The sequence below is a fragment of the Aotus nancymaae genome, unplaced genomic scaffold (assembly GCF_030222135.1).
Source record: "Aotus nancymaae isolate 86718 unplaced genomic scaffold, 86718_ANA_hifiasm-v0.15.2.pri h1tg000003l, whole genome shotgun sequence".
Lineage (NCBI taxonomy): Eukaryota > Metazoa > Chordata > Mammalia > Primates > Aotidae > Aotus > Aotus nancymaae.
In genome coordinates this window covers 36,443,182-36,461,740 of record NW_026988414.1, presented here as the reverse complement: position 1 = coordinate 36,461,740, position 18,559 = coordinate 36,443,182, and the positions used below count along the sequence as shown (strand labels likewise).

Sequence of the window (18,559 nt, the reverse complement as noted above, 5' to 3'; positions counted from 1 at the left end):
GCAGTAGTACAATCTTGGCTCACTGCAACTTCCACCTCCTGGGTTCAAGCCATTCTCCTGCTTCAGGCTCCTGAGCAATTAGGATTACAGGCATACACCACCATGCCTAGCTAATTTTTGTATTTTTAGTAGAGATGGGGTTTCACCACGTTGGCCAGGCTGGTCTTGAACTCCTGACCTCAAGTGACCCACATGCCTCAGCCTCCCAAAGTGCTGGGATTACAGGTGTGGGCCACCACGCCCAACCCCCTGCTTTACTTTCATTTGGCATATGGTTTTTTTCCACAGTGACAACCAACAAATGAAACCATGCACCTTTGAAAGAGACTCTGCAGTCAGATTTCAGCTCTAATATCCCCGACAGCAGTATCCTTGCATCCAGGCAGTACCCCTTGTGAGGGGTAGCAGGTGCAGGCACTAAGCAGATTCCTGGAAATCAGTGGCCACACACCGTGTTTTCAGAGAGGTGAGACGATGGGAAATTACTCAGCAGACAGTGAACTTCTGGAAGTCAGGTACTTCTAGGGGCCCCAGCACTTCAAGTGCCCGCCTCGTAGTTGATGCACAATAAATGCTTGTGACTTGAGAGATGGTGGCAGCAGGCCTGAGCCGAGGGGTGAAGCCCTCCTAGACCTGAGAGAAAGAATCAGGATGACATGTTTGAAGCCTGGGGTCTGCAGAGTGAAATGCATAGGACTGGGGTGTGGAGCAGGGAGGAGATGCCGGCTAGTGGTGGGGACGCAGAGCTGAGCTACTGTGGCAGAGAAGAACCAATGCAGGAGGTGGGAGGAGACCAGCAGGAAGGGGTCCCTGAGAAAGAGAGGACTGCCTCTCACCTCCCTCCTAGTGTATGTGCAAGTGGGTGGTGTGGACCCGCCACCCTGCAGAGAAGTCAGGTAGATGAGCTTCTTGCCATTTCCCAGTTGTATTAGCTTCCTTTGGCTCCCATAGCCAGTCGCCACAAACTGGTATCTTATAACAGTAGACATTCATTCTCTCACAGTTCTGGAGGCCAGAAGTCCAAATCAAGGTAATGGCACTGTCACGCTCCCTTTGGAGGCTCTTGGAGAGGATCTTTCTTTGCCTCTTCCAGTTTCTGGTGGCTGGAGGCATTCCTTGGCTTCCTTGGTTTGTGGCCACATTACCCCAGTCTCTTCTCTGCCTTCACACAGCCTTCATCTCTTTGATATGTCTTTCTTTTCTTTCTTGCTCTCTCTCTCTTTTTGTAAAATAGAGATGGGGGTCTTGCTGTGTTGCCCAGGCTGGTCTTGAACTCCTGGCCTCTAGCGATCCAGCATGAGCTACCATGGTGACCAGTGTGTCTTTTCTTTTCTTTTTTTTTTTCTTTTTTTGAGACGGAATTTCGCTCTTGTCACCCAGGCTGGAGTGCAATGACCTGATCTCAGCTCACTGCAACCTCCGCCTCCTGGGCTCAAGTGATTCTCCTGCCTCAGCTTCCCAAGTAGCTGGGATTACAGTCTCCCATCACTAAAAAAAAAAAATAATTTTTGTATTTTTTTAGTAAAGATGGGGTTTCACCATGTTGACCAGGCTGGTCTCAAACTCCTGACCTAAGGTGATCCACCCGCCTCGGCCTCCCAAAGTGCTGGGAGTTCAGGCGTGAGCCACCACCCCCGGTCCTGTGTGTCTTTTATAAGGACACTTGTCATTAAGTTGAGGGCTTTCCTGGAGAATCCAGGATAATCTCCTCATTTCAAGATTATTTCTGATATCTTCAAAGCCTCTTTTTTCAGATAAGATAACATAGGTTCCAGGGATTGCTGCAATGGTTAATTTTTTATGTCAAATTAACTGGGCCATGGTACCCAGATATTTTGTCAAATATTTTTCTGGAAGTTTCTCTGAGGGTGTTTTGGGGTGAGATTTGCCTTTAAATGGATGGACTTGGAGTAAAGTGAATTGTCTTTCATAATGTGGGTGGGCTTTATCTAATCAGTTGAAGGCCTGGATCAAATAAAAGGCTGACCTCCCCCAAGCAAAAGGGAGTTCTGCCAGCTGACCACCTTTGGTCCCCATCTGCAGTATTGGCTTTTCCCGGATATCCAACCTAACTGTCTTTGGACTTGAACTGCAACTCCTTCCTGGGTCTCTCCCATCAGATTTTGAATTCATCGAGCTCCCACAATTGTGTGACCCAATTCCTTAAACTAAGTTTATAGGTTCGGTTTCTACAGAAAACCCTGACTAATATAGGGGGTTGGTCTATTGAGGCCTTCAACTGATTAGATAAAGCCCACCCACCATTCAACCCACTCTACCAGTATTACCTAGAGAAATGCTTTTCAGACCTGAATGTGTATATGATCTTGTTCAAGTGCAGATTCTGATTCAGTATGCCCAGAATTCTCCATTTCTAACAAGCTCCCGGGGGATGCTGGTGCTGCTGGTTAGAGTGACCAGCTCATCCCGGGACTACCTTAGTTTTAGCACTGAAAGTCTCTTAACCCAGGAAATCTCTGATCTCCAGGCAAATCGGGATCACCCTACTGCTGGTCCACAAACCATACGTTGAGTGACAAGGAGTTAGAGATCTCTGTAGTAAGGGAAAATCAAAAAAATTTGGCCCTTCCTCAAATATGGGGATAAATGTAAAAGTATATACCCCGATGGATAAATCCATCAGTCCCAACGTAGAGTGTCATGAATAGTGGTACATTTACTCCCCAAGGGCCTCTCCTTTCCAGTGCTTTTATTTCTTTGAATTTTCTATCAGAACAGGATAAAAGCTTCAATCAGGGTGATTTCTTATCAAATCCTCCCACAGTAGCTCAGCAGAAGGTCTTGCCACTGACTTCATGGAGACAGGGAAACTCCTAGGCAGACTCCCTTGCCCTTCCTCTCTCAAGCTGAACATTGCTGTATACACTGACCGCTCACTTCTCTACAAAAAATACAAAAATCAGCCAGTCTTGGTGGCACATGCCTATAGTTCCAGCTACTTGGGAAGCTGAGTTGGGAGGATTGCTTGAGCCTGGGAGGTCAAGGCTACAGTGAGCTGTGATTGCACCACTGCACTCCAGGCTGGGTGACAAAACAAGACCCTGTCTCAAAAAACAAAACAAACAAAAAATATACCAGCAGCTTCTGACTGCAGCCGCAGAAAACTCCCTGCTTTCCCATTCAGCAAGCAGGCACCACGCAGAGTGAACGATGCTTTCCCAGAGCCACCCCCAAGTGCTGCTGGAAGCCCAGATTCCTTCAGATGACCTGGGCAGGCCTGCCGGAATGCAGTGTGGCCAAAGAAACAACTGGGCTTCCTGGTGAAAACCATGTGGGCGTCCCCAGGCTCTGACTTGGTAACTGCAGATATTCCTTGATAAACTATAGAACCATTAGGCACTGGTCTAGGCTGTGTGTGTGTGAATGGGGAATCTGTTTATTAGAATATAAAATAAAACGTGCAAACACAAGAGAAGTAGAAGGTATGGGTGACGGGTAGAGTGAGAGCTGAAGTCAGGACTGGGGAGCTGGAGAAGGAAATGAGGCCTGAAAAAACTTTAGTGGCTGAAGCCAGCAAATCTTGTGTATGTAGGATTTCCATGAACTGTCCTGAAATTTCCAAGAGAAGGAGACATCTATCAAGTACAAGACAAAAAGGAATGTTGACCAGGGAGGCCTGGCAGTGGTAGGTAGAGCCCATGACTGGAGAAGCAAGAGCAGCACAATGTCCCCAAGAGGTGGTTAAGAGCAGCTGGTGGCCGGGCATGGTGGCTCACGCGTGTAATCCCAGCACTTTGAGAGGCCGAGGCGGGTGGATCACCTAAGGTCAGGAGTTCAAGACCAGCTTGGCCAACATGATGAAACCCTGTCTCTACTAAAAATACAAAAATTAGCCAGGCATGGTTCAGGCGCCTGTAATCCCAGCTGCTTGGAAGGCTGAGGCATAAGAATCGTTTGAACCTGGAAGGAGATTGCAGTGAGCCCAGATAGCACCACTGCACTCCAGCCTGGATGACAAGAGCAAGACTCCGTCTCCAAAAAAAAAAAAAAAAAAAAAAAAGGCCAGGTGCAGTGGTTCATGCCTGTAATTCCAGCACTTTGGGATGCTGAGGCGGGCAGATCACGAGGGCAGGAGATCAAGACCATCCTGGCTAACATGGTGAAACCCTGTCTCTACTAAAAATACAAAAAATTAGCTGGGCATGGTGGTGTGCACCTGTAGTCCCAGCTACTCAGGACGCTGAGGCAGGAGAATCACTTGAACCCGGGAGGCAGAGGTTGCAGTGAGCTGAGATTGTGCCACTGCACTCCAGCCTGGGCGACAGAGAGAGACTCTGTCTCAAGAAAGAAAAAAAAGCAGCTGGAGGCCAGGTGTGGTGGCTCACACCTGTAATCCTAGCACTTCGGGAGGCCAAGGTGACAAAGCGAGACCCTCCCAAGGTGCCTCCTGGTACCTTGCTACCTTCCCATCTCTCTTCTGTTATGGGGTGGGGGTTCAAAATCAAGACAAATAATGTAAACATTTTTCTCTCCAGATTTTCTTTCTTTTCCTTAACAATAAACTTATTTTCCATGAAATAGATCAAGTATAGAGGCAAAAATAGAGAAAAATATAACAATCAAGGTTTTTTTTTTTTTTTTGAGACGGAGTTTCGCTCTTGTTACCCAGGCTGGAGTGCAATGGCGCGATCTTGGCTCACCGCAACCTCCGCCTCCTGGATTCAAGCAATTCTCCTTGCCTCAGCCTCCTGAATAGCTGGGACTACAGGCGTGCGCCACCATGCCCAGCTAATTTTTGTATTTTTAGTAGAGACGGGGTTTCACCATGTTGACCAGGATGGTCTCGATCTCTTGACCTCGTGATCCACCCGCCTCAGCCTCCCAAAGTGCTGGGATTATAGGCATGAGCCACCGCGTCCGGCCGCAATCAAGATTTTAAATATTAGCATTATGCTGGCTGAGCATGGCAGCTCACACCTTTAATCCCAGCACTTTGGGAGGCCAAGACAGGAGGATCATTTGAGGCCAGGAATTCAAGACCAGCCTAAGCAATGTAGTGAGACCTCCCATCTCTACAAAAAATAAAAAATTAGCCAGATGTGGTTGTGTATACCTGTAGTCCCAGCTACTCAAGAGGCTGAGGTGGGAGAATTCCTTTAACCCAGGAGGTTGAGGCTGCAGTGAGCTACAATCACACTACCACACTCCAGCCTGAACAACAGAGCCGGATCTGTCTCAAAAATAAAAAATTTAGCATTATTCTGTTTTGCATCAGATCTTATTTAATTAATTTATTTATTTAATAAGATGAAGTCTTACTCTCTCACCCAGGGTAGATGCAGTGGCAGCTCACTGCAGCCTCTACCTCCCAGCTTCAAGTGATGCTCTGATCTCAGCCTCCCAAGTAGCTGGGATTACAGGCATGCACCACCAGGCTCAGCTAATTTTTGTATTTTTAATAGAGGTGGGGCTTAACCATGTTGTCCAGGGCAGTCTCGAACTCCTGACCTCAAGTGATCTGCCCGCCTCTGCCTTCCAAAGTTCTGAGATTACAAGTGTGAGCCACCAGGCCCAGGCAGATCTTGTGTTTTAGATAGTCAACATCGCAGATACAGGGAGGGACCTACTCTCTTTCTTTTTCTAAGAGGCTACTTCAGTTCTATCAGCTTCTGGTCACTCTGGCTGCCTTCTGGCCATGGAGTACAAATCCTTTTGAGAATCACGGTATATAGGTCTTTTTTCTTTTATTCTTAAAGAGTTCTTTTTTTTTTTTTTTTTTCCTGAGATGAAGTCTCACTCTGTTGCCCAGGCTACTGGGCAACTACTACAGGCTACTACAGGGTAGTACTTGATAGATGTCTCCTTCTCTTGGAAATTTCAGGACAGTTCATGGAAATCCTACATACACAACAGGCTACAACTACAGGCTCACGCCACCACTCCCAGCTAATTTTTTGTATTTTTAGTAGAGACGGAGTTTCACCATGTTAGCCAGGATGATCTCAATCTCCTGACCTCATGATCTGCCTGCCTTGGCTTCTCAAAGTGCTGGGATTACAGGTGTGAACCACCACGCCTGACTGAAGAGTTAATTTTGCCTGGTATGTACATAGGTCTTGATGCAGGAAGGCAGGCACCGAAGTGAACGCTAAATTCCCTCCCTTGCTCAGGAAGGAGGCAGAGGCTGCAGTGAGCTGTGATCCCACCACCATACTCCAGCCCGGACGACAGAGCCAGGTGGGTGTGTGTGGGAAGATCTGTTGTTAACTAAGGTCTGAAGAAACAAAGAGGCCTCAAGCTGTGCCTGTGTAATTAAGAGCACCCGCCCAAGCACTGGAACAGTTTTTCTTGTTTATGACTTTAATCTTGCTGGTTGTCCTTCATTCACATGTTTACTGAATTGTCCGCCCTTTTTCTGGTATGCCCTTTTAACCACTGGGGTTCATGAACCATTATTGTAGTTTTCCGCGTATGTGAATTGATCTGTAGATGGGTGTTACCATACTTACTCAAATATTTCCTGCTTATTCCTGCAAAATTAGCACAAGAATCTCAAAGATTTTCTGAGGAATAAGTGAGTGTACCTAGCACAGTAATTGTCAATATGCAGTACCTAGTAAATGCTTTTCCCCCTCTTTTCTAATTTCTCATAAAGTGTCTGTTTAAAATTCCAATAGAATTATCAGAGTTGCCAACAAGCACTGCAGATAGAGTTTCTGGAAACTACTTTTGGTCCATTTGTGAAAATTGCGGCATTTATTTTCTTCTGATTAGCCTAGATTAGAGTAGCTGGGATTACAGGTGCCCACCACTACACCCAGCTAATTTTTGCATTTTTAGTAGAGACAGTGTTTCACCATGTTGGCCAGGCTGGTCTCGAACTCCTGACCTCCGGTGATCCACCCGCCTCTGCCTCCCAAAGTGCTGGGATTACAGATGTGAGCCATTGCGCCTGGCCTTAAAGTATAATTTTTTAAGACATACACAGTGGCTCACGCCTTTAATCCCAGCACTTTGGGAGGTTGAGGTGGCTGATCTCTTAAGGCCAGGAGTTCAAGGCCAGCTTGGGCAACATAGTGAAATCTCATCTCTACAAAACATACAAAAAATGTGTGGTGGTGTGGTGTCATGAGCCTGTGGTCCCAGCTACCAGGGAGGTTGAGGTGGGAGGATTGCTTAAGCCTGGGACGTTGAGGCTGCAAATATAGCATGAACACAGGTCAAGGATTTTATTCAATTCAATTAATGAGAGCACTGGCAAGATGTTAAGATTATTTCAAAGAGAATTTGAGGAACAGAGGGCAAAGAGCAAAGATAAAATGGTTTTGCAAATAGATGCAAAACTGGTTAATATTCTACAGTACAATAAAATGTAATGTTTGGTGTTCTCTGTTCTGCAGAGGAGAAATCAATTGTTTATCAGACAAAATTGATTTCCATTGCTATGGATAAGAATTTGCCTTACCATCAGATTTTTTTTTTTTTTTACAATTTTACTTCAATTCCTACAAAATTATAAAATAGCCAAGTCAATAAGAAATCAGTTAAATTGCACAACCCCATAAAATCTAAAAATTCCAGAAATTCCAACAGGCAGTGATAACAGTTCCATTGAAAGGAAACCTAGTAATCTCCTTTGCCCATTTCCATATCTTGGATAATTTTATCTGGCAATTCTTACGCATTTAGGATGTGGTCTAGGAGGAAGCTTGGAATTTTCTTACTCTGGATTGTGGAACCACAAAGTCAGCCTGGAGCTGCCTAGATCTGGACACCTAGGCTCCTGTCAGAGCTAGTTTATTATTCCCAGTCACTCATTAGTGGGCTTCTCCTCTCCCCGGGGCATTATGAGGGTAAGGAGAGGGTTCTTGGGCAGTCAATTTCAGCATTAACCATTTTATTCCCACATTTGGCAATATGGCTCACTGTCCATTATTTATGGCTTCTGTATAAGTCTGTTTTTTGTTGCTATAACACAATATCACAGACTGGGTAATTTATGAAGAAAATAAATTTATTTCTCACAGTTCTGGAGGCTGGGAAGCCCAATATCAAAGTGCCAGCATCTGACAAGGACCTTCTTGCTGAGTTATCCCATGGTGGAAGGCAAAAGAGCAAGAGAGAGTGAGGGCAAGTGAGCAAAAGGAGAGGCAAGCTCATTTTTGTAACAGCCTACTCTCAAGATAACTAACCCACTCCCTCAAAAATGACATTAATCCATTCACAAGGGCAGAGTGCTCATGACCTAATCACCTTTTTAGGCCCCCACCTCCTAACACTGTTGCATTGAAGATTAAGTTTCTAACACATGAGTTTTGGGGGAAACATTCAAACCATAGCAGCTTCCTTCTAAAACCTGTCTCAACTGCCCAAAGCCTTTTCCAAACTCTTCTACTTGCAAACCCTCCATTCAAACCAAAGAAACAATTAATATAACCTGTCTTGAAACATCTCTTTTTTTTTTTTTGAGATGGAGTTTCGCTCTTGTTACCCAGGCTGGAGTGCAATGGCACGATCTCGGCTCACAGCAACCTCCGCCTCCTGGGTTCAAGCAATTCTCCTGCCTCAGCCTCCCGAGTAACTGGGACTACAGGTGTGCGCCACTATGCCCAGCTAATTTTTGTATTTTTTAGTAGAGACGGGGTTTCATCATGTTGACCAGGATGGTCTCGATCTCTTGACCTCATGATCCACCTGCCTCGGCCTCCCCAAAGTGCTAGGATTATAGGCGTGAGCCACCGCACCCGGCCTGAAACGTCTCTTATATCACATTTTTTAACTTTTCTACCATTTTTTGAGTGTTCTTATGTCTTGTGTTTTCAATGCAGTTGCACTTCTAGAATAGATAACAGAAATTTTTCTCCTCTACCACCACCCCATATTAGGTGTTAGATTTTTTTTTTTTTTTTTTTTTTTTTTTTTAACATATACAGACAGGGGTCTCACTATGTTGGCAAGGATAGTCTTGAACTCCTGGCCTCAAGCAGTCCTCCTGCCTTGGCTTCTCAAAGTGCTGGGATTACAGGCTTAAGCCACCATGCCTGGCATAGGTGTTAGATATTTTAGATTAAAGGGCTAGATAGAAAGTGTTAGAATAGAGTCCTTTCCTTCTCATAAAAATTATTTGACTTCTCAGTACCTTCACAATAGTGTCAAACCACTTACCAGAGAGTCCAAGTTCCCCCTCAGTATTTTCCACCTTCTTGTGCCAGGCCAAATGCTTACCCACAAACATCTCTGTATCTACAATCCCAATTTGGAATGCTCCTTCACTTTACTTTAGGGCTTAATTCAAATGCCACCTCTTCCATGAAGTCTTCCTTGATCCCTCTAATTAGAAGTTACTCTGCTTGCCTTGTTCTCTAAAGATACCAGTGAGATGACGCAGGCCACAGGTGTGAGGCCAGACTGCCTGAATTCGCTCATTAGTTTTGTGATCTTTAGCGAGTTATTGTAGGAAACCAGAATATGCCAGCACAAAATATACCTCTTTAGCATAAGGACTACTTTGAGCTGATGATTTTGAGAATCTGCAGATACATGAGAAGCTCTGAAAACAGTAGAAATTACCCTTTTGTAAGGGAAACTTAATGTATAAAGGAAGTCTCCTTTTTTTTTTTTTTGAGACAGAGTCTCGCTCTGTTGCCCAGGCTGGAGTGCAGTGGCACAATCTCAGCTCACTGCAACCTCCACCTCCTGGGTTCAAGCAATTCTCCTGCCTCGGCCTCTCAAGTAGCTGGGACTACAGGTGCATGTCACCACACCCAGGTAATTTTTGTATTTTTAGTAGAAATGGGGTTTCACCATGTTGACCAGGCTGGTCTCGAACTCCTGACCTCAGGTAGTACACCTGCCTTGGCCTCCCAAAGTGCTGGGATTACAGGCGTGAGCTATTGCACCCAGCTGGAAGCCTCCATTTGAAAGGGTGTCTTCCTTTCTATACCAGGAAAAGCAGGATGATTCTAAATCACTAGGAACTCATCAGTAGAGATGACTCTGTCTTAAATCTGCACAGCAAACCTCACTCTTGTTTACTGTGTTTTTCCTGGCTGCTCCACTATTATCAGCCTTCCCCACATCCTTCTTTCTCTGTCAGCAAATGATGGTATTGAAGCCCAGCCTGGCCAACATAGTGAAACCTCGTCTCTACTAAAAATACAAAAAAAAAAAAAGTAGGCAGGCTTGGTGGCATACGCCTGTAGTGCCAGCTACTTGGGAGGCTGAGGCAGGAGAATTGTGTGAACCCTGGAGGCGGAGGTTGTGGTGAGCCAGAATCACGCCACTGCACGCCAGCCTGGGCAACAGAGAGAGACTGCATCCCAAAATAAAATAAATAAATTTTAAGAAATAAAACAAAAAATCAGACTTTTCACTCATGATATGTGGAATTTTTTGTGTGTGTGCCAAAATATCATGTTGGGTTTTTTGACAAACCACCAACCTTATGAAATGAGCTTTTGTTTTGCAATGTCAGGCATCTGTTTGATCTGAAGTGTAATGTTTGGACAGGCCTGAAATCTACAGCACCAGGATTTTTCCTACATAAACCATCTTTGGTATGTTTGTTTTCTGGGTGTTAAATCAGAATAGTAACTTGATAGTTTATTGTGCCTCCTAAAATTCACAGAGATGGTTTTTGTCCCCCCACAACAAAACCCCTAGGCTGAACAGTAGGTACGTTATCACTAGCAAGTTATGTGACCTTGAGCATGTCACTTCTACAATCTCAGGTTCAATTTCCTCATTTTATTTTATTTTATTTTTTATTCTTTAAGATGGAGTTTCACTCTTTTTGCCCAGGTTGGAATGCAATGGTGCCATCTCAGCTCACCACAACCTCTGCCTCCCAGGTTCAAGTGATTCTCCTGCCTCAGCCTCCCGAGTAGCTGAGATTACAGGCACATGCCATCACGCCCAGCTAACTTCTTCTTCTTTTTTTTTTTTTTGGTATTTTTTAGTAGAGATGGGGTTTCTCCGTGTTGGTCAGGCTGGTCTCAAACTCCCGCGTGTGTGGCTGCTCAGTGCCATTCCCACTTCCTCCTGTGTTCTCCCTGTATCACAGGAGCTGGCAGGGCTTACTGCTTCTGGCAGAGGCAGGCAGGTGAGCAGACTTCAGCAGGCTTTGGAAAGGTTTCAGCCATGTTTTGGGTGTCTTCTTGTAAGGCATTCACTTCAGTGCTGCCAGGGTAGCTCCTACAAGTTCACTGGTAGTTCCTACACAGCTTGATTTTCTTAACACTAGCAGCAGTCTTCTGCCCTTCCAACAGTTTTTTTTCTTTTTTTATGTAAAAGTTATTTTTACTTTAATTTTAAAAATAACTATAGATTCCTCATTTACATGGAAGGACTACCAACAGTTTTTCTAAGTAATAGCTTTATCGAAATACAATATTGAAAAGTTACTTATAAAGTCAATGGGTTTTTTAAAATATACTCAAGGTGTTGTGCAGTCATCACAATGAATTTTAGAACATTTTTATCACCCTTAAAAACTGCAAACTCATAAACAGCAGTCTCTCCCCATTCCACCCCAACTTTGTCCATCCTCTGCTCTCCCCACCTAGCCCTAAGCAGCCACCAATCCACTTTCTGTCCCTATGGATTTGTCTGTTCCAAACATTTCATATAAATGAAAACAAGGCCGAGTGTGGTGGCTCACCCTGTAATCCCAGCACTTTGGGAGGCCAAGGTAGGTGGATCACCTGAGGTCAGGAGTTCCAGACCAACCCAACCAACATGGTGCAACCCTGTCTTGACTAAAAAGACAAAAAATTAGCCGGACGTGGTGGCGTGTGCCTGTAGTCTCAGGTACTCAGGAGGCTGAGGCACGAGAATTACTTGAGCCCAGGAGGTGGAGGTTACAGTGAGTAGAGATCACAATACTGAACTCCAGCCTGGGAGACAGAGCAAGATTGTCTGAAAAAAAAAAATAAATAAGTTTTAACTTTTGATAATGTATAATTTGTCTATTTTGTTGTTGTTGTTGCATGTACTTTTGATGTCATAACTAAGAAACCGTTGCCTAATCCGAAGTCACGAAGATTTATGCCTCTTTTTTTTTTCTAAGAGTTTTATAGACTAGGCAAGGTGGCTCACGCCTGTAATCTTGGCACTTTGGGAGGCCAAAGTGGGTGGATCACGAGGTCAGGAGTTTGATACCAGCCTGGGTAACATGGTGAAACCCCGTCTCTACTAAAAATATGAAAATTAGCCGGATGTGGTGGTAAGCTCCTGTGATCCCAGCTACTCGGGAAGCTGAGGCAAGATAATTGCTTGAACCCAGGAGGCAGAGGTTGCAGTGAGCCAAGTCTCGCCAATGCACTCCAGCCTGGGCGACAGAGCAAGACTGTCTTGGAGAGGTGGGTGTGGGATATAAAGGAGTTTTATAGTTTTAGCTCGTATATTTATGTATTTGATCTATTTTAAGTTAAATTGATTTCTTTTTTTCTTCTTCTTCTTTGATACAGAGTCTCTCTCTGTCGCCCAGGCTATACCTGTAATCCTAGCACTTTGGGAGGTCAAGGTGGGCGGATCACTTGAGGTCAGAAGTTTGAGACCAGTCTGGCCAAAGTGGCGAAACCCCATCTCTACTAAAAATACAAAAAATTAGCCGGATGTGATGGTGGGCACCTGTAATCCCAGCTATTTGGGAAGCTGAGGCAGGAGAATCACTTGAACCCGGGAGGCAGAGGTTGCAGTGAGCCAAGATGGCGCCACTGCACTCCAGCCTGGGCAACAGAGGGAAACTCTGTCTCAAAAAAAAGAAAAGAAAAGAAAAAAAAACCAGAAATGTCTCCCTGCCCCTCACGTCAAGAATAAGACCTGACATCCAGTATGCACTTGACACTGAATAAATGGTTATATTCATGCACTCAGATAAATAAATGGTTACTTTCTAGGGACTGGATTAACTGGGAGAAAAGAAGATTCCAATAAAAGAGACATTATGAAGAAACGCTTTCAGGACTTGGAGAGACAAGCTAGGCATGGCTGAAGTAACACAGCATCATTGCTGAGTGTAGTGGCGCCCACCTGGGGTCCCAGCTACTTGGGAGACTGAGGCAAAGGATGACTTCATCTAAGGAGCTCCAATCAAGCCTGTGCAATATATGTAGTCAGGTCTTGTCTCTTAAAATAAAAAGCTAAAAAAAATTTTTTTTAAACATTAAATGCATACAAGGCAAGAATGCAAAAGCTGTCATAAAACTTACGTGGTCATCATCAGATAAAAAGCATACACAATGGCATAGCCAAGTAGAAGTGAAAGAATTTACTGTGAGCAAACAAGGCCTCCCAGAAGACATCTGGCATTCAGTGGGCCTCAAAGAATAGCAAAGATTTTCAAGGGTGAAGCAGGGAGATGTTTCCTGTTACTAGAACTCCTGGAACCAAGGGTTTATGCAGGACAGTACCAAGAAAATAGATTGGGAGTTTCCAAACTGTGGCTGTCCAGTGGTCCCTGGCTACCAGAGGAGGGAAGAAAGAGTTCTATCCTTTAGTTCTCCAGATCAGAACTAAAACTTTGACTCTTCTGTATTTATAACAACCAACCATAATGCATAGGTTTTTTTTTTTTTTGAGGCAGGGTCTGGCTCTGTCAGCCAGGCTGGAGTGCACTGGCAAAATCACAGCTCACTGCAGCCTTGACCTGTTGGGTGCAAGCAGTCTTCCACCTCAGTCTCCTGCATAGCTGTGACCACGGGCACATGCCACCATGACTGGCTAACATTTGATTTTTTTATAGAGATGGGATATTGCTATGTTGCCTAGGCTGGCCTCAAACTCCTGAGCTCATGTGATCCTCCCGCCTCAGCCTTCCTAAGTGCTGGGATTACAAGCGTAAGCCTCTGTACCTAGCCTATAAATTGATTTCTGATATAAGCTACTTTCTTTTTAGAAGTGTTTTCAGAAAAAGTAAAAAGCATATAAAAACACAGCTTTGGCCGGGCGTGGTGGCTCACGCCTGTAATCCAAGCACTTTGGAGGCCAAGGCGGGCGGATCACCTGAGGTCGGGAATTCAAGACCAACCTGACCAACATGGTGAAACCCCGTCTTTAAAAAAAAAACACACACAACTTTAAGACCTTTGTTTTTTTTTTTTTTGAGATGAAGTCTTGTTCTTGTCGCCCAGGCTGGAGTGCAGTGGCACGATCTTAGCTCACTGCAACCTTTGCCTCCCGGGTTCAAGTGACTCTTCTGCCTCAGCCTCCTGAGCAACTGGGATTACAGGTGCCTGCCACCATGCCCAGCTCATTTTTTTGTATTTTTAGTAGAGACGGGATTTCACCATGTTGGCCAGGCTGGTCTCGAACTCCTGACTTCAGGTGATCTGCCCACCTCGGCCTCCCAAAGTGCTGGGATTACAGGCATGAGCCACCACGCCCGGCCTAAGACCATTTTAAAAGAGAATTTAATCCAATGATTGTGAGCTGAAGTTAGTCTTACCCACACAGTGCTGGGTCCTGCACATACCTAGATATTCAACAAGGCTTTGATGAATAGGTGAATCAATGAATGAATGAAATGCCTGAGACCATCCTGATTCACCCAACAAACTAAAGCAGGGTGACAAGGGTGTGGGGCAGAGTGGGGGGGTCAAGAAGTGTGAAGGGAGGGGGGATGTGGATGAGCCACTCAGAAGGAAGTCTGTCTGATGAATAGGTTTCTATATCTGTTGCTAAGAAAGCGGAAGCAGACAACTCACTTTTGTGGGTAAGCCTTTGTTTGGCCTCAGAGCTCTGCGTGCAGGAGAGAGCATGACCTCCGTTTCTCCTGTGTCTGGTCAAAGAGGCTTTCTGGTTAATGTTTGTAGGACACAGAGACAATACATATAAACAAGTGCCGGCCTGGGCAAGAAGTTTCAGTTTGGGTCTTTCTTTTCCAGTTTTAGCAGGGTCTGTGATGGGGGCAGGCACTATTCAATCTTTGCCAAATGATGTTCTGAAAGCCCTTCCTGCTGGGGGACACAAGGGCAGAGCACAGTGAAGGAGGGACAGGCACAGCCAAGGCACCTGTGTACCTGGCAGCATTTGGAAGTCCCCCTTCCCTAGGCTGAAGGCTGTCTTGTTTAGATGAACCCTCTCTAGAGCTAGATGAAGGCAAGGACAGTCCCTGGCTTTCTGGGGGAAATACACATTGATGAGCGGGAAAGTCCCAGACCTGCTGGGAAGACAGGAGTTTGGAAACAGACCTACATTTGAAGTCTGACCACCTACCTGTCTACCAGCTGGGAGAGTCAGCCAATTCCTGCTTCTTCCCAAGTTACTCTAAATCTAAAAATGTTTAACTCTCAGCCCTAAGTGAGTAGCCCCCAGGAGAAGCCAAAGGAGGGGAGGGAGGGAGGGAGAGAGACAGAGGGAGGAGAGAGGGAGGAAAAGGAGGGGGAAGAGGGGAAGGGGAGAGGGAGAAAGTTAGAGAGGTGAGGGAATAAAAGTGGGAGCCTCGCTGCAAGGCCCAGACCAGCCCTACCAGCCGTAGATTATGTCCTCCAGGCAAAGAGAACATTGTACTGCAGGCAGGAGCCAAGCTTGACCTGGACACTCGAAGTCAGGGGCCCACAGACAGGGCTGTACATTCAGTAAAGAAAAAATTACACACTTATTTTCAACCCCTAACTAAACTTTAGCTTTTCCTTCAGTTAATGTGTGCAACAAAGCAGGGTGTATCAGAGGCACCTGTGACTCTGGCGCAATTTGAAATTCTTTCACTTCCCACTAAGTTTGTTGCAGATGCCTTGAAATTTCTTACATTCATCACTTCTTCAAAATCCTAGTTGTTATTAGAATGGCTGCCAGATCTTACCATGTAATGCATTAATAGTCATGTTTATCTTGCCTGAGTTTGTTTACATTTTGATAGCTGTATTTCAATACAAAGGTTCCATCTGTAGTCATTTGTGCTTGTTTTAGGCATGAAGAACGTGACTCTGAAAAGCCATGCATCCGCCTCCCCGGGCTGCCGAAGACGTGAGCACCGCACACAAAGGTGAGGACTAGGAGGGCATCGGGCGGGACGGGGGAGGCTCTGAGAGCACAGCTGTGTGAAGGTCCGGCTCAGCATCCGCTTCAGAAGACACACAGCCCTTTGTTTCGCACGTCTGTGGCTGTTTAAAGTTGATCAAGGGCCAACTTAGAGAACAGGATGGAGCCGTGGAGCGGAATGGGTAGAACACCACGGAGATATTGAGAAAAAAAGGCCACGGCTAATACTCCCACTCCGGCCCCAGCGCCCAGGCTCAGGGAATCTGAGTCCCCTCCACCCGCATCTGCGAGTCCCTTACAGACTCAGCAGACGTCAGCTTTTTTGAAGAGACAGGGTCTCACTCTGTTGCCCAGGCTGGAGTGCAGTGGTGCAGCCACAGTTCACTGCAGCCTGGAACCCGGCTTTGCAAGTGATCCTCCCACCTCAGCCTCCTGAGTAGCTGAGACTACAGGTGTGCACCACCACACAGAACTAACTGGTTGGTTTTTTTTTTTTTTTTTTTGAGGTGGAGTTTCACTCTTGGTTCCCAGGCTGGAGTACAATGGTGCAATCTTGGCTCACTGCAACCTCCGCCTCCCAGGTTCAAGCGATTCCCCTGGCTCAGCCTCCCAAGTAGCTGGGATTACAGGCATGTGCCACCATGCCCAGCTAATTTTGTATTTTTAGTAGAGACAGGGTTTCTCCATGTTGGTCAGGCTGGTCTCGAACTCCTGACCTCAGATCATCCGCCTGCCTTGGCCTCCCAAAGTGCTGGGATTATAGGCTTGACCCACCACACCTGGCTACACAGAGCTAATTTTTTACAGAGGCAGAGATCTCACTGTGTTGCCTAGGCTGGTCTCAAATTCCTGCCTCAAGAGATCCTCCAGCCTGAAATCCCAAACTGCTAGGATGACAGGCCTGAACCACTGTGTCTAGCTGTTGTCTGCTTTCCAACTCCCAGCCTGCTTCTGTCACATGCCGGAGAGCTGCCCTGCCTGTTGAAGAAAGCTGAGACCCCAAACCACTTTTCTTCAGGAAGGTAAAGGTGAACTTGGTGGCCTTTATGATGACTCTGCTGATATTTGATCCCTGAGGGAATGAGGCACGGCTCAGCACCCGACACTCACTTGAACTTTGCAGTTGCCCTGTTTCATTAAGAAGCCCATTGTTGAGTCTGGCCCCTCGTCAAGGACACGTGGACTCTTGGGGCAATCCCATTTCTCCAGCATCCTTCCAGGCAATGGGTTGGTGTGGCCAGGAGCCAACAGGAAGGGCATGGGCCAAGAGGGGAGAGGCTTCTTAGCAGCTGGCTGCCCTGGAGCTCTGGGAGGGTTTGACCATCAGGTTTACTGCACCAGGAGTATTTCCTTCAGTTCCCCCCAGCCAATCTGCAGATTAAGGAGAAATGGAGAATGTAGGAAGGTAATAGCAGTGTGGACGCAGCCTCAGGTTTCTTCTTTGGTAAGGCTGATGCTTATTACACAGGGGCATAGTAAGTAAAGCATGCACTCTTCATTTTTCCCAGAATCCAGTGCTGTTGAAAAAAAAAGACAACTGTTTACTCACTGAAGAGCAAATATATACATTGCTGGATGTGGAAGAAGAAGTTCTGTTGGGTATGGGCACGGTGATTCACGCCTATGATCCCGGCACTTCGGGAGGCTGAGACAGGAGGATCGCTTGAGGCCAGAAGTTCGAGACCAGCTGCGCAACGTGGCGAAACCCCATCTCTACAAAAAATACAAGAATTAGCTGTGCGTGGTGGTGCGCCCCTAGTACCAGTTACATGGCAGGCTGAGGTGGGAGGATGCTTTGCGCCTGGGAGGCGGAGATTACAGGAAGCGGGAGATTACAGTGAGATGAGCTTGTGCCATTGCACTCCAGCCTGGGCAACAACAGAACCCTGTCTCAGAAAAAAGAAAAAGTTCCATTGCTCCCCACCACCCAGATGAATGCCACCCAAAATAGCTCCTGAATGGCTGGGGCCAGAGTGGCTGATTTTGGGAGAACAAACCACAGCTGCCAGTTACAGGCACCAGCTGCACCACATCACTTCATTAGCTCCCCCAGCAATGCCACGAGGCAGAGCGACTGAACGCCCTTTCACGGGAGGAAAGGCAGGCTTAGGGAAGTTAAGAACGTTGTTTCTGCCCCACACATCCCACCTTCTGACCTGACTTTGTGAGAAAAGCCTGTTCTTTTTTTTTTTCCCTGAGTGTGGTGCACATTTCCATCTCAAATTAAGGAAGATAGTGAGGGGAAGCGCGGCACACCCCCGCTGTTCAGGTGTGTGGTGTCCTCTAGAGCACACCGTGGCAGCTCCTACTGGGAAGCCTGGGTCCCAGCCCTGGCCCTGTCGCTAAGCCGCAGCTTCTCCTGGAGTCGCTCCCTTCTCCCAGCGTGCCTCAGTTTCCTCATGGGAAAGCTCACTACCAGCTGAAGGTGAGTGGTCTGGGGAAGGAAAAGAGGGGACAGAGCTGGGGTGCAGGCAGGCAGATGGGTGAAGTGTGGGGGAGACTGAGGCGGGGGAGACTGGGGAGCAATGGGGTTCCAAGGAGGAGGCTGAGTCCTGGCCTGGGGAACTCAGGTTTAAGGCGCTAGTGTCCCACCCCAGGGACCTGTTCCCTGTCCTGC

The 18,559-nt window shown here is 46.4% G+C and overlaps 1 long non-coding RNA gene across 1 annotated transcript in view; it reads left to right on the top strand.

Annotated features, from left to right (window-relative positions):
* Positions 1-5,886: 5,886 nt before the first annotated feature.
* The window catches only part of LOC105724619 (uncharacterized), an 88,150-nt gene continuing 75,477 nt past the window's right edge, over positions 5,887-18,559 (top strand). Inside the window, exons 1-5 of the long non-coding RNA XR_001109058.3 lie at positions 5,887-6,198; positions 12,861-13,080; positions 15,871-15,946; positions 16,887-16,964; positions 17,451-18,367. This is a non-coding gene — a long non-coding RNA (uncharacterized LOC105724619). The remainder of the gene's footprint in view (positions 6,199-12,860; positions 13,081-15,870; positions 15,947-16,886; positions 16,965-17,450; positions 18,368-18,559) is intronic.